The sequence below is a fragment of the Oncorhynchus clarkii genome, chromosome 19 (assembly GCF_045791955.1).
Source record: "Oncorhynchus clarkii lewisi isolate Uvic-CL-2024 chromosome 19, UVic_Ocla_1.0, whole genome shotgun sequence".
Lineage (NCBI taxonomy): Eukaryota > Metazoa > Chordata > Actinopteri > Salmoniformes > Salmonidae > Oncorhynchus > Oncorhynchus clarkii.
This window is the reverse complement of record NC_092165.1, coordinates 56,483,594-56,496,186: the sequence shown is the minus strand read 5'-3', so window position 1 is coordinate 56,496,186 and position 12,593 is coordinate 56,483,594. Positions and strand designations below refer to the sequence as shown.

The 12,593-nt window shown below is 42.0% G+C and overlaps 1 pseudogene; it reads right to left on the bottom strand.

Annotated features, from left to right (window-relative positions):
- The window catches only part of LOC139374529 (WD repeat-containing protein 25-like), a 34,482-nt pseudogene extending 27,161 nt beyond the window's left edge, over positions 1-7,321 (bottom strand).
- Between the last annotated feature and the right edge of the window lie 5,272 nt (positions 7,322-12,593).

Here is a 12,593-nt window from a genome sequence, read left to right as displayed (position 1 = left end):
GGGCTCTCACCGTTTGGTTCTTAGTGTTTGGTTCTGTTTGGTTCCTAGTGAATACACCCTTGAACACAGTGCAGTGGTTAATTAGACATTAGTCAGGCACTTTATCAGTTGTAATGGGAATTCACATCCACGGCACAGAGAGAGCACAAAGAGGCTTTTCATCACATTATTCTGTATCAGAAAATGAATGTTCTTTAAGAAGGTGTTGCATTCACACTACGGCTAAATAATCAGCAATATGGGGGCTTTCAGTCTTTGTTACCAGAGCCTGGACAATTTCTCTATAAATTACATGGGGGGAAAAGAAAAATGCTCTATAATACATTGATACTCATTAGTTTCTTTTGCAGTTCTTCACTTCAAATAAAATCGGCCTACATTAAAAAGGATCGCCTCGGTTCTTTTATTCAACAAGTTGGGACATATTCTTTCCCTCCTCTGGTGTAACAACCATTTTAGCACTGAAACACATAGAGGCCTACTCACAATGGTAATAAACTCTGTTGTTCGAACGATGAGGGTAAACACCTTACAGCTGCACCACCCGTTTTTGGCTATGACATCACACAGAGCAGGGCAACTTCCTGCTTAGAGACATCATCATCAACATAAACAATAACAACAGGATTGAAATATGCCAAGATGGACACTACTGGCATATTGTAACATGTGCCCTTTCTGAAAGCATCCATTTTGTTGTTGTTGATTTCTTAAAGAGGAAGTTGCCAGCCCCACTGTCAAATTGCTCAGTCTACCTATAATGTTTATGCAGGAGGGATATTAAAACAACTATCCACTGTAGAGCAAGCATCTTCAAAAGGCATTTGCCTCCAAGAGCGCATTGGCTCAAGGGTTTAATGCTAAATTAAGTCCACAAGCAAACCCTCAAACTAACTACAAAACATGTCTGCCTCGATCAACGGCTTTGGCATTTGGTGGACAGCTAGCTACAAAACATGTCTGCCTCCTAGATTAACGGCTTTGTTGGACAGCCAGAGCTATTTGTGATGGATCTTCGCTGTCATGAGCAGGTGAGCCAGAGGCAGACCCTGTGATGATATGACAGGACCACTGGTTTAATAAGTCCTGTCCATCTCTTTTCATCTTGAGGTGCTCTACCGTCTCATCTAGTGCAATCAGGACTCAGAACACACAAAGAACCGATACCTAAAAAGAACTGAAGCTAGCCACAGCCGTTAATGCCTTTCCACACAGTTATTTTTTTTTACCAAGAGGAAAAGCAAAGATACTAAGCCTGAGGCATATGAAAGGAAACATCTACTAACAAGGTGTTTGACATCCACAGTTGAGTGACATCTATTACAAGTTGCATAAGAGATCCAAAAAATGACATGCTCTTTTCAGACGGAGTGCATGAATGTCAACATGAAGGCAATCAAGCTAATGGAGGAAATCCACACCTAGTAGGATCACGCTGAGATAATGATCTGGCTAGCTGGCAGCGACCTAGAAACCGGAGTAAAATCCATGGGCTGGTGTACAGCACAGACAATCTCACATCCTCTTTACTGGCTCCCACATCGGGAGCCTCAGGGAGCCACACAGTCCTTTAGGATGGCAGTGGATTACTTTAGAGGTGGATAGAGGACAATCTGAACCTCTGTATTCGCCTCTCACTTTGGCTGGGAAACAAACAAACACATATGCAACACAAACTGACAGGCCTGCATTAAAAGGGACAGTTTGGGTATATCATGTTTAACATGCTTATTGAATTTTTTATTATCTTCTCTTGACATTCTCATTATCTATGTTGATGAATACAGTATATTGGATTATGTAGCCTACATATTTATGTCTATAGTAGCTTATGTTATAACTTTGGGATTTGCTATTTCCGCATTTTTTTATTACAATGTACTTTTTTCTGCTGCTAAATCTGCTAATGTTAGTAAAAGCCTTTAATGTTTTTTGCATCTGGATCACACTGCTCTTGATATACACTCAGTTTATTAGGTACACCACCACGTTTGCGAAAATGGTTCACTCCTCTTTACAGTGAGTCACGTGGCCGTAGCTTGCGATAGAAAGCATGCAGACAGGCATTGAGGCATTCAGTTACTGTTCGATTGAACGTTAGAATGGGCAAAACGAGTGACCTAAGCGACATTGAGTGTGGCATGATTGTCGCTGTCAGGCACACCGGTTCCAGTATCTCAGAAACAGACGGCCTCCTGGGCTTTTCACACACGCGAGTGTCTAAGGGTTTACTGAGAATGGACAAACAAAAAACATCCAGTCAGCGGCAGTCCTGTGGGTGAAAACAGCTCGTTGATGAGAGGTTGAAGGAGAAGGATAAGAATAACAGAGGCATCTGCCAGTCCCTTTGGTCTAATCTCCCTGGGCAATGTTCTAAAGTTGAGTGGCTGGTCTCCTGTGTGTGAAGGCCGAAACGAAAGATGAGAAGTTTCTATGCCCTAGCATATCCACACCCACAGAGGGGCTGTGAAGATCTACAGTATGAGTCAGTTCTGTCTCCCTCTATTTCACGATTGAACACGGTACTGTACTGTACGGAGCATAAAACGAGAAAGGCATGACAGCTCCCATACTTCACAGAGAGAGAGAGAGTCAACAGGATGTGTGACACGTCAATCCAGGAACAAGCTATTCCAAACAGAATTCCCAAGAACCTTATGGGAATATTTTTGGAAATTTAAAGCCGTAATAAGGACATTTTGAGGGAATGCCTAAGCAAAAATTAAGACACAAATAGAGCAGAAAATAAGTGGAGTAAAATAACTACACAACGCTATATCCATCCCTATCATGAACAACAGCAACAGTAACATCTAAAGAAGTGTCGCATACTAGTCTTTGTAAGGGAAACACTGCCATCTTAAGCATAAATTCTGACAGTAGGTGTACTGTAATGTGTACTGTAGAGAATGAATGCTTGATGGTTTGCAACATTTTCCATTTTACTGGTCACTTCAAGTCCTTGTAAATGACTCATTCTTTAAAATCAGCCTCCTAATGTGCTCTAAGTAATGAAAATACAATTGGTATTCATGCCATCCACCTAAACACTGGCAAAAAAACCTACTGTAACCATGGTGACTGTCTACAGCTACAAACATAACTCTTCCCTGTCACCAAAAGTATTTGTTACATTTTGAATGCTTAGCAGGACAGGAAAATGGTCTGATTCAAACACTTATCAATAAAAAAATCCCTGGTCATCCCTACTGCTTCTTCTCTGGCAGAATCACTAAACATGAATGCTTCATTTGTAAAATATGTCTGAGTGTTGGAGTGTGCCCCTGGCTTTCAGGAAATACAACAACAAAAAAAAACATCTGGTTTGCTTAATATAAGGAATTAGAAATTATTTTTATTTTACTTTTACTTTTGATACTTAAGTATATTTAAAGCTAAAAAAAATGTAGACTTTTACTCAAGTAGTATTTTACTTGCCGACTTTCCCTCAAGTAATTCTCTAGTAGGGCAACTTTACTTTGACTTTTTCCACAACTGCCTGTGTCCCCTACAGTCATGTCCCGCCTTCCTCAGCTTGGCTCATGTCTTTGTTTGGGTTTAATTGGATGAACATTACAATATTTACACATTGCATATTCCAATTGGATGCCCCATTCAAATAATTTGTGAGATTGATCCATTTAAGACCGTTTATCATACGAACAATAAATATTGATCTGAGTAAATTCATTTCTATCCTCAAATAGGTTTTCTTTAAATAATTGGATAAAGGAATCCAATATGAATATATAGTGTCATTAACTGATTTGATGCCGAGATACAGACACACAAATACCTCACAAGCCGTGCCATCTGTTTCTAAACTAGTTTGCCAGGTGCCAGAGGAGGAGGGAGCCTTGCAGCGGTACACTTGTACTCCTGAATGAATAGAAAAGACTCATCATGAATATTTAAATTGTTAATTATACCGAGCCAATTGGATAGCAGGCAGCTAATGCTCTCTGGCACTGTGCGGGGGGACCCAATTTCCTCTGGATCTAAATATTGAAATATTTTGTTGTCTGCACCTGCAGCACTTGACCTTTGAGAAGATGAATAGATAGCTGGTTTTGGACTTCCAGGGTCTTATTCATTGGGGCTCTCATACAATTTGCATTTGCATTTTAGTAATTTAGCAGACACTCTTATCCAGAGTGATTTACAGTTACCTAGGTGGGACAACCACATACACTACACGACCAAAAGTATGTTGACACCTGCTCGTCAAACATCTCATTCTAAAATCATGGGCATTAATATGGAGTTGGTCCCGCCTTTGCTGCTATAACAGCCTCCACTTTTCTGGGTAGGCTTTCCACTAGATGTTGTAACATTGCTGTGGGGACTTGCTTTCATTCAGCCACAAGAGCATTAATGAGGTCGGGCACTGATGTCGGGCGATAAGTCCTGGCTCGCAGTTGTCATTCCAATTCATCCCAAAGGTGTTCCATGGGGTTGAGGTCAGGGCTCTGTACAGGCCAATCTAAAAAATAAAAATATACTGTATACATATATATTTTTTTGTTGATCAATCTAATATTTATATATATCTTAATTCCATTCTTTTACATTTAGATTTGTGCGTATTGTTGTGAATCATTTTTAGATAATACTGCACAGTTAGATACAGTACTACTGCACTGTTGGAGCTAGGAACACAAGCTTTTCACTACACCCGCAATAACATCTGCTAAATATGTGTAGTTGACCAATAAAATTTGATTTGATTATAGTTCTTCCACACCAATCTCAGCAAACCATTTCTGTATGGACCTCGCTTTGTGCACGGGGGCATTGTCATGCTGAAACAGGAACGGGCCTTCCCCAAACTGTTGCCACAAAGCTGGAAGTACAGAATGGTCTAGAATGTCATTGTACACTGTAGCGTTAAGACTTCTCTTCACTGGAACTAAGGGGCCTAGCCCGAACCATGAAAAACAGCCTCAAACCATTTTTCCTCCTCCACCAAACCACCAAATTAGCTGTTATTCTGAAGTGGAAACGTCTAGGAACAGCAATGGCTCAACCACAAAGTAGTAGGCCACACTCCCCATGCGCAATGCCAAGCATCGTCTGGAGTGGTGTAAAGCTCAACGCCATTCTGGAGCAGTGGAAACGCATTCTCTGGAATGATGAATCAGCTTCACCATCTGGCAGTTCGATGAATGAATCTGGGTTTGGCGGATGCCAGGAGAACGCTACCTGCCCGATTACATAGTGCCAACTATAAAGTTTGGTGGATTAGGAATAATGGTCTGGGGCTGTTTTTCATGGTTTGAGCTAGGCCCCTTAGTTCCAGTGGCGGGAAATCTTAACGCTATATAGCATACAATGACATTCTAGATGATTCTGTGCTTCCAACTTTGTTGGCCTTTTCCTATTTCAGTATGACAATGCCCCTGTGCACAAAGCGAGGTCCATACAGAAATTATTTGTTTAGATCGGTGTGGAAGAACTTGACTGGCCTGCACAGAGCCCTGACCTCAACTCCATGGAACACCTTTGGGATGAATTGGAACGCCGACTGCGAGCCAGGCCTAATCGCCAAACATCAGTCCCCCACCTTACTAATGCTCTTGTGGCTGAATGAAAGCAAGTCTCTGCAGCAATGTTCCAACATCTAGTGGAAAGCCTTCCCAGAAGAGTGGAGGCTGTTATAGCAGCAAGGTCTAACTCCATATCAATGCCCATGACACTGGAATGAAATGCTCGACGAGCAGGTGTCCATATACTTTTGAATATGTATGGTAGTTACCAGCAAAGTCAGTGATAGTAGGAGGGGGGGTGGGGGGGGGGGGTTAGTTAACGGAAGGCAAGGGTGTTATTTATTCATTTTATTTATTGGGGGAAAGGTGGAGGGGGTTCCAAGGGGAGGGGCTGGGGGAGTTTTTAAGATACTCTCTGAAGAGGTAGGTTTTCAGACGATTTTCAGAAGATGGGCAGGGAGTGCTGTCCTAGCTTCAGGGGGAAGCTGGTTCCACCATTGGGGTGCCAGAACAGAGAAGAGCGTTGACTGGGCAGAGCGGGAGCTGCCCTCCCGTAGGGGTTTGAGGGCTAAGAGACCAGAGGTGGCAGAACGGAGTGCTCGGGTTGTGGTGTAGGGTTTGAGCATAGCCTGAAGGTAGGGAGGGGCAGTTCCTCTTGCTGCTCCATAGGCAAGTACCATGGTCCTGTAGTGGATGCGCGCTTTGACTGAAAGCCAGTGGAGTGTGGGGAGGAGCAGGGTGGCATTGGTGAACTTGGGAACGTTGAACACCAGGCAGGCGTGTGGTGTTCTGGATAAGTTACAAGGGTTTGTGGGTTTGATGGCACAAGCCGGGAGAAAAATGTTTTGCAACAGGAAACAGAAATACATTTTTCTTATTGGTAAAGTTCAGCTAGTCCTTCCAGGTTTCATTCCGTTTTCCTCCATTTGGTGCCTAATGAATACAACCCTGGTGAAATGTGGTATGGAGGAGTGCAGGAAAGGGTAGCCCATGGGTCCTGACACACATTGTTCTGACAGTGACACAGGTGTTTCTAAAGGCAGCATGTCTCTGTCTGTCTTCATCTCACTGCAAGGGGGTTATCATCCAGCTTACCACTGAGCCACTTCAATTGAATGTCAGATAACCTGTACACTGTGATTGCCCACTTACCTGCCCCTCGGACTAACACAAGTCTGAAATGATGTCGTGTGTCGGCTATGATTTATGCTACCACGCGTATGACCAAAAACATGGAGCACTCGCTCACACAGACAGACAGATACAGACACACACACACTTTGCCACATCCATTACCATCGTCATCATCCTTATCCTCACAGTTACCTTGACAGTCTTATCCATGGAGGCAGACACTAGGAGATGGTCAGTAACCTGGAGACAGGGGACCTGTCAGACATGACGTTGGTTTCCAAAGACGTTGGTTCTTCTCTCTCTCCTGGTGTGGCCAACCTCTGGGGAATGTATGGCCTGACACCAAGTGCTGCAGCCTGATGCCTCTTCACTGTTGTCATGATATTTACATGATCATGGAGTTGGGGAGTAGGGTATGGTTTTGAGTTTGAACTGCTATCCACCATCGCTGAGAGACCCAACGGAGGGGGATAATTCTCCCTGTGATGTTTTAACACTGTCCCACCACCACCAACGCATTGTCCTATTCAAGTTGTTTGTAGTGGGGGGCTGTGTAATGGTCCATGGAAGTTAGAACCCAACGATTTCTGTTTTCTTTGGTACGGCCTGATATCATCCATGGAAAAGTTGGCAAGCGGAGGGAGCTCCTCGTCCTTCTCCTCATCCTGGTCAGAATCCTCATAGGCCACTAGTGAGGTCATTGTCCTTTCCCCAGAACCTTGTGCGATGTCAATTAAAGAACACAGAGACAGGTATAGAACCGTTTCAAATAATCCTACTACAAACTCTGTCCATCTGCAATTCCCTCCCTAATTCCATCCACTCTGGATAAGCAATAACTTAATAAGAGACACTATTAGAGTGACACCTGCTGGAGTGAAGTATAGCACACCAGTCTAAAATATATTATTTATAGAGGGTACAAAACATTAGGAACATCTGTTCTTTCCATGAAATAAACGGACCAGGTGAAAGCTATGATCCTCTTTTGATGTCACCCGTTAAATTCACTGCAAATCAGTGTAGACGAAGGGGAGGAGACAAGTTAAATACAGATTTTCAAGCCTTAAGAAACAACTGAGACATGGGTTGTGTATGTGTGCCATTCGGAGGGTGAATGGGCAAGACAAAAGGATTTAAGAGCCTTTGAAAGGGATATGGCAATAGGTGACAGGCACACCGGTTTGAGTGTGTCAAGAACCGCAACACTTCACGCTCAACAGTTTCCTGTGTGTATCAAGAATGTCCCAAAGGACATCCAGCCAACTTGACTCCACTGTGGGAAGCATTGGAGTCAACATGGGCCAGCATCCCTGTGGAATGCTTTCGATACCTTGTAAATGCTCTGACGAATTGTGGCTGCTCTGAGGGCAAAGGGAGGTGCAACGCAATAAGGCAGGTGTTCCTAATGTTTTGTACACTCAGGTATTTTGTACAGATCCTTGTGACATTTAAAAAATATATAGATCTCTTCACGGTATCTCTGCGCATTCAAATTGCCATCCGATAAAATGTAAATGCGTTTGTTGTGCGTAGCTTATGCTTGCCCATACCTTAACCTCACCGCCACCATGGGGCACTCTGTTCACAATGTTGACATCAGCAAACCACTAGCCCACACTACACCATGCACGTGGTCCGCTGTTGTGAGGCCGGTTGGACGTACTGCCAAATTCTCTAAAATGATGTTGGAGGCGGCATATGGTAGAGAAATTAACATGAAATGATCTGCCAACAGCTCTGGTGGACATTCCTGCAGTCAGCATTCCAATTGCACGCTCCCTCAACTTGAGACATCTGTGACATTGTGTTGTGTGACAAAACTTCAGATTTTAGAATGGCCTTTTATTGTCCCCGGCACAAGGTGCGCCTGTGTAATGATCATGCTGTTTAATCAGCTTCTTGATATTGGCCACAAGGGACCAGTAAACGGTGAAACTTCTGTGACTGAGGACAGGTCTTCTGAACAAGACTCACAAACAGTTGGCCACCATATAATCAGGTAAACTCAGTTCTTACTTAAAGTTTAAGTTTGTGTGATTTGCTTCAGGAGTTCTTCCTCAGCAATAGAAGCACCAAGGAGGTCTCTCCAAATTTTAAACGAACTGAAAGATATTGGGAGCTTTTGAATTCAATAAATGCATGCATGAATGTCAAGGAAAAAGCTTTGGGGGTTGCAATAATTAAGTAAAGAATAAGTAGAAATATTTGTGTGGGCATTGTGGATTGGGAGTTGTGTGCTTCATCGGTGTCGGGTGGCTTAGTTGGGTGCATGATTGGCCTGTCTGAATTGGGATTGTTTTGTCTGATTCTATCTGACGGGACAAGTCTGTTCAGGATCTGTCTGGGTTTGTGCGCAAACACAGCCCATTCAGCTTGATCAGTTGGTCCGAGTTGGATGAGTCATTCAGTTCATCCTGCTTGCTGTGCAGCTCATCTGGAGAATTTATTCAGTATGGTTCAGTGCATCTGTTTGCCCTGCTGGCTGGTGTGCTTGATTCACTTTGGAGTGGCGGCTGTCTGTCTGCATGGTCAGCACAAATGAATAGGAAAATCCTACGATAACGCTGACTCGATTTAGCGGAGGTCTGAATTGGGTAGGTCACTCACAATACCGCTTCGGCTCAATTTAGCGAAGGTCTGCCTGGGTGAGTGTGTAGCCTACGGTAACGCTTTGACCCGATTTGGCAAAGGTCTGTTTTGGTAGGTGAAAAATCCTGTATAATAACGCCTACTTGTGTTGGGGGAAGTGTATCCGGGAGGGGCTGAATTTGCAGGTCGTTTTAGGAAAAAACGTGAGTAAAAGTGTGAAAGTGAGTGTGAAAGTTGCCTGTCCTTGGTGGGGAGGGATTGCACAACCTTCCTGGGACGTCACTTAAGTGTGGCCTGGCAGGAAGGACACATTTGATCCTGCACTAGGAGAGGGGAGTGTAAATAATACAGTGCCTTGCAAAAAGTATTCATCCTTGGCGTTTTTCCTATTTTGTTGCATTACAATCTGTAATTTAAATTGAATTTTATTTGGATTTCATGTAATGGATATACACAAAATAGTCCAAATTGGTGAAATGAAATGGAAAAAAAAAACATGTTTCAAAAAATTCTAAAAAATACACAACAGAAAAGTGGTGCGTGCATATCTATTCACACCTTTGCTATTAAGCCCCTAAATAAGATCTGGTGCAACCAATTACCTTCAGAAGTCACGTAATTAGTTAAATAAAGTCCACCTGTGTGCAATCTAAGTGTCACATGATCTCAGTATATATCAACTTGTTCTGAAAGGCCACAGGGTCTCCAACACCACAAAGCAAGCAGCACCACCAAGCAAGCAAGCAAGCAAGCAAGCAAGCAAGCAGCACCAAGCAAGCAAGCAAGCAGCACCATGAAGATCAAGGAGCTCTCCAAACAGGTCAGGGACAAAGTTGTGGAGAAGTACAGATCAGGGTTGGGTTATAAAAAAAATTGAACATCCCACAGAGCACCATTAAATCCATTATAAAAAATTGGAAAGAATATGGCACCACAACAAACCTGCCAAGAGAGGGCCACCCACCAAAACTCACAGACCAGGCAAGGAGGGCATTAATCAGAGAGGCAACAAAGAGACCAAAGATAACACTGAAGGAGCTGCAAAGCTCCACAGTGGAGATTGGAGTATCTGTCCATAGGACAACTTTAAGCCGTACACTCCACAGAGCTGGGCTTTACAGAAGAGTGTCCAGAAAAAAGCCATTGCTTTAAAGAAAAAAAATAAGCAAACACGTTTGGTGTTCGCCAAAAGGCATATGTGGGGGACTCCCCAAACATATGGAAGAAGGTACTCTGGACAGATGAGACTAAAATTGAGCTTTTTTTGATTTTGATAATTTTGGTAATTATCAATAATAGTGATATTTGAGGTGATTTACTAGAATAAGACATTAAGTCATCCGTATTCTCCAGTAATACATTTGCAGACATAGTATAGTATAGGTTCTAAGACAAGGTATAATTAGTGCCGTGACTAATTAATTATTATCCGGGGAAGTGGGTAGCCCAACCTTGGAAAATAGTTAATAGAAGGTGTGTATTATAGAAGGGAGGGGTAACAATGAATTAGCAAAGAGGTTACTAAACCTAAAATTAACTTTAAAATGTTTTAGTTAGTTTATGAACATTGTGGTGGTTGGCAAAACAATCAGAGACAACCACAGGGCCCTGTGAACCCATGGGCGGGGCCTAATCAGGGATACTAGGGATGCCCGGAGAATCCTACAGGGGAAGGTCAGCTGATCAAGAACCTATGCTGCAGGTTCAAAGAGAGAACAGAGGCACACCCACAATGATAGATACTGGAGCCACTTACACATGTGTAAATCCAAATTATGCCTCTCATCTCCCAATGTCTGGAAAATATGCCAAAAATATAGGATTCTCAGGACAAACACAGCTAATTCCAATGACAGCTCCAGTTTGTCTAACAGCTGATGGTAGATCAACAATTCTCCCTATTATAGTGTCAGAACAAACTCTGATTAAGTCAAGGGAAGAGATGTAGACTAGTGAAGGTAACAAAAGACAGTCAATTGGAAATTAAGAATTTTGAATTTGAATTGTTTGGCTTGATTAAGAATTGGCTGATGTATTTTCAGGTTAATCTTAAAATAATAGATGTTTAATGAGTGTGAAGCTGTGGTTAGTGATAAAAATATAGTCATTGATAAGGAGGATTGGTGTAAACGTAATGAGTATCTGAATGGTAATATGTTATTAGTGCCTTTATATAGCACTCTAACGATGCGATATTTTAGTCATTTGAAAATATGAGGTTTCAATACAAGGGTAAAGGATGAGTATAGGGATTGAGCATTGAGATTGTAAAAAAAGATTAGCTGCGGTTGAAAGCAAGGAGGTAGTGGGACATTTGAAGTAGAGGTATGAGAAACATTCTTTGACAATTTTTGATTATTGTGGCTTGGTTTCCATTACGTGGAGCAGTGTTCAGTAATACAAGTAGAATGAAATTAGTATTGACTGTCAAGCTGATTAGACAGCATCAACTTTTTGAAGGGTCTACATTTGTTAAATAACAGTTTTGTATTTTACTAACCTAATGCAACATGTTAAACTGAAAAGATTACTGGAAAGGGGTTTTCGGATTGTTTATTTTCAATTCAGTTTTAAAATGGGTATGCAGTAGGATGGAAATGTTTTGAAAGGTTTTTAAATGGTTTCTGAAGGTCATGGAAAGAAAAGGGAGAGGAAATATTTTAATGGTGTCGAATTCCCTGTATCCTGACTTTCTGATGAGGCCTGATCAATCTCACTAGAAATGATTGAAACCGGTGGGATTTCATTAGAAAATGAATGAAAAACACCAGTTTCAAATTCAAATTCAAATTGCACCATTACTTTGAGATACTATTACTTCCTTAGGGACTTATAAAAAATTGTCATTCTAAAGTTGATTAGTTATTCGAATCTGTTTATTTTTATTTAACATGATGTTTTTGAATCACGTGTTCATAGGGAAAATGACCCGTTTCCTGGGGTCCTGGTCTTTGGGTAAATCTATAATATGTACTTTGTTCAGTCTGCATATAGAAGGGAAAATATATGTCAATAAGGGATGACAGTTACTCCAAATGGATTGTGATAAATGTATTGATGATTTTGTTTTTTGTTTTTGTTTCCATACAAATTTCACCAGATTGGATTTATGGAGTGTGGGATTCTAGGAGGGGTTAGGGTGATAACTTTATGATCTGGTAACTCTTCCGAGAGGTCGCCAGTAGAATAAAGGAGTTATCATAGACGGTGACGTCATATCGTGTCTTAACGCATGGTTGGAATCATTTGACCACAGTGTGTGTACACCTCAAACCCCTCTCTTCCGGCTGGAGAAAGAGCGACAAAGGCGCGCAATACGACAGTGACTTTTATCACTTCTATCTGAGTCTACACACTGCCAACAGTTTGGACTAAGTATGC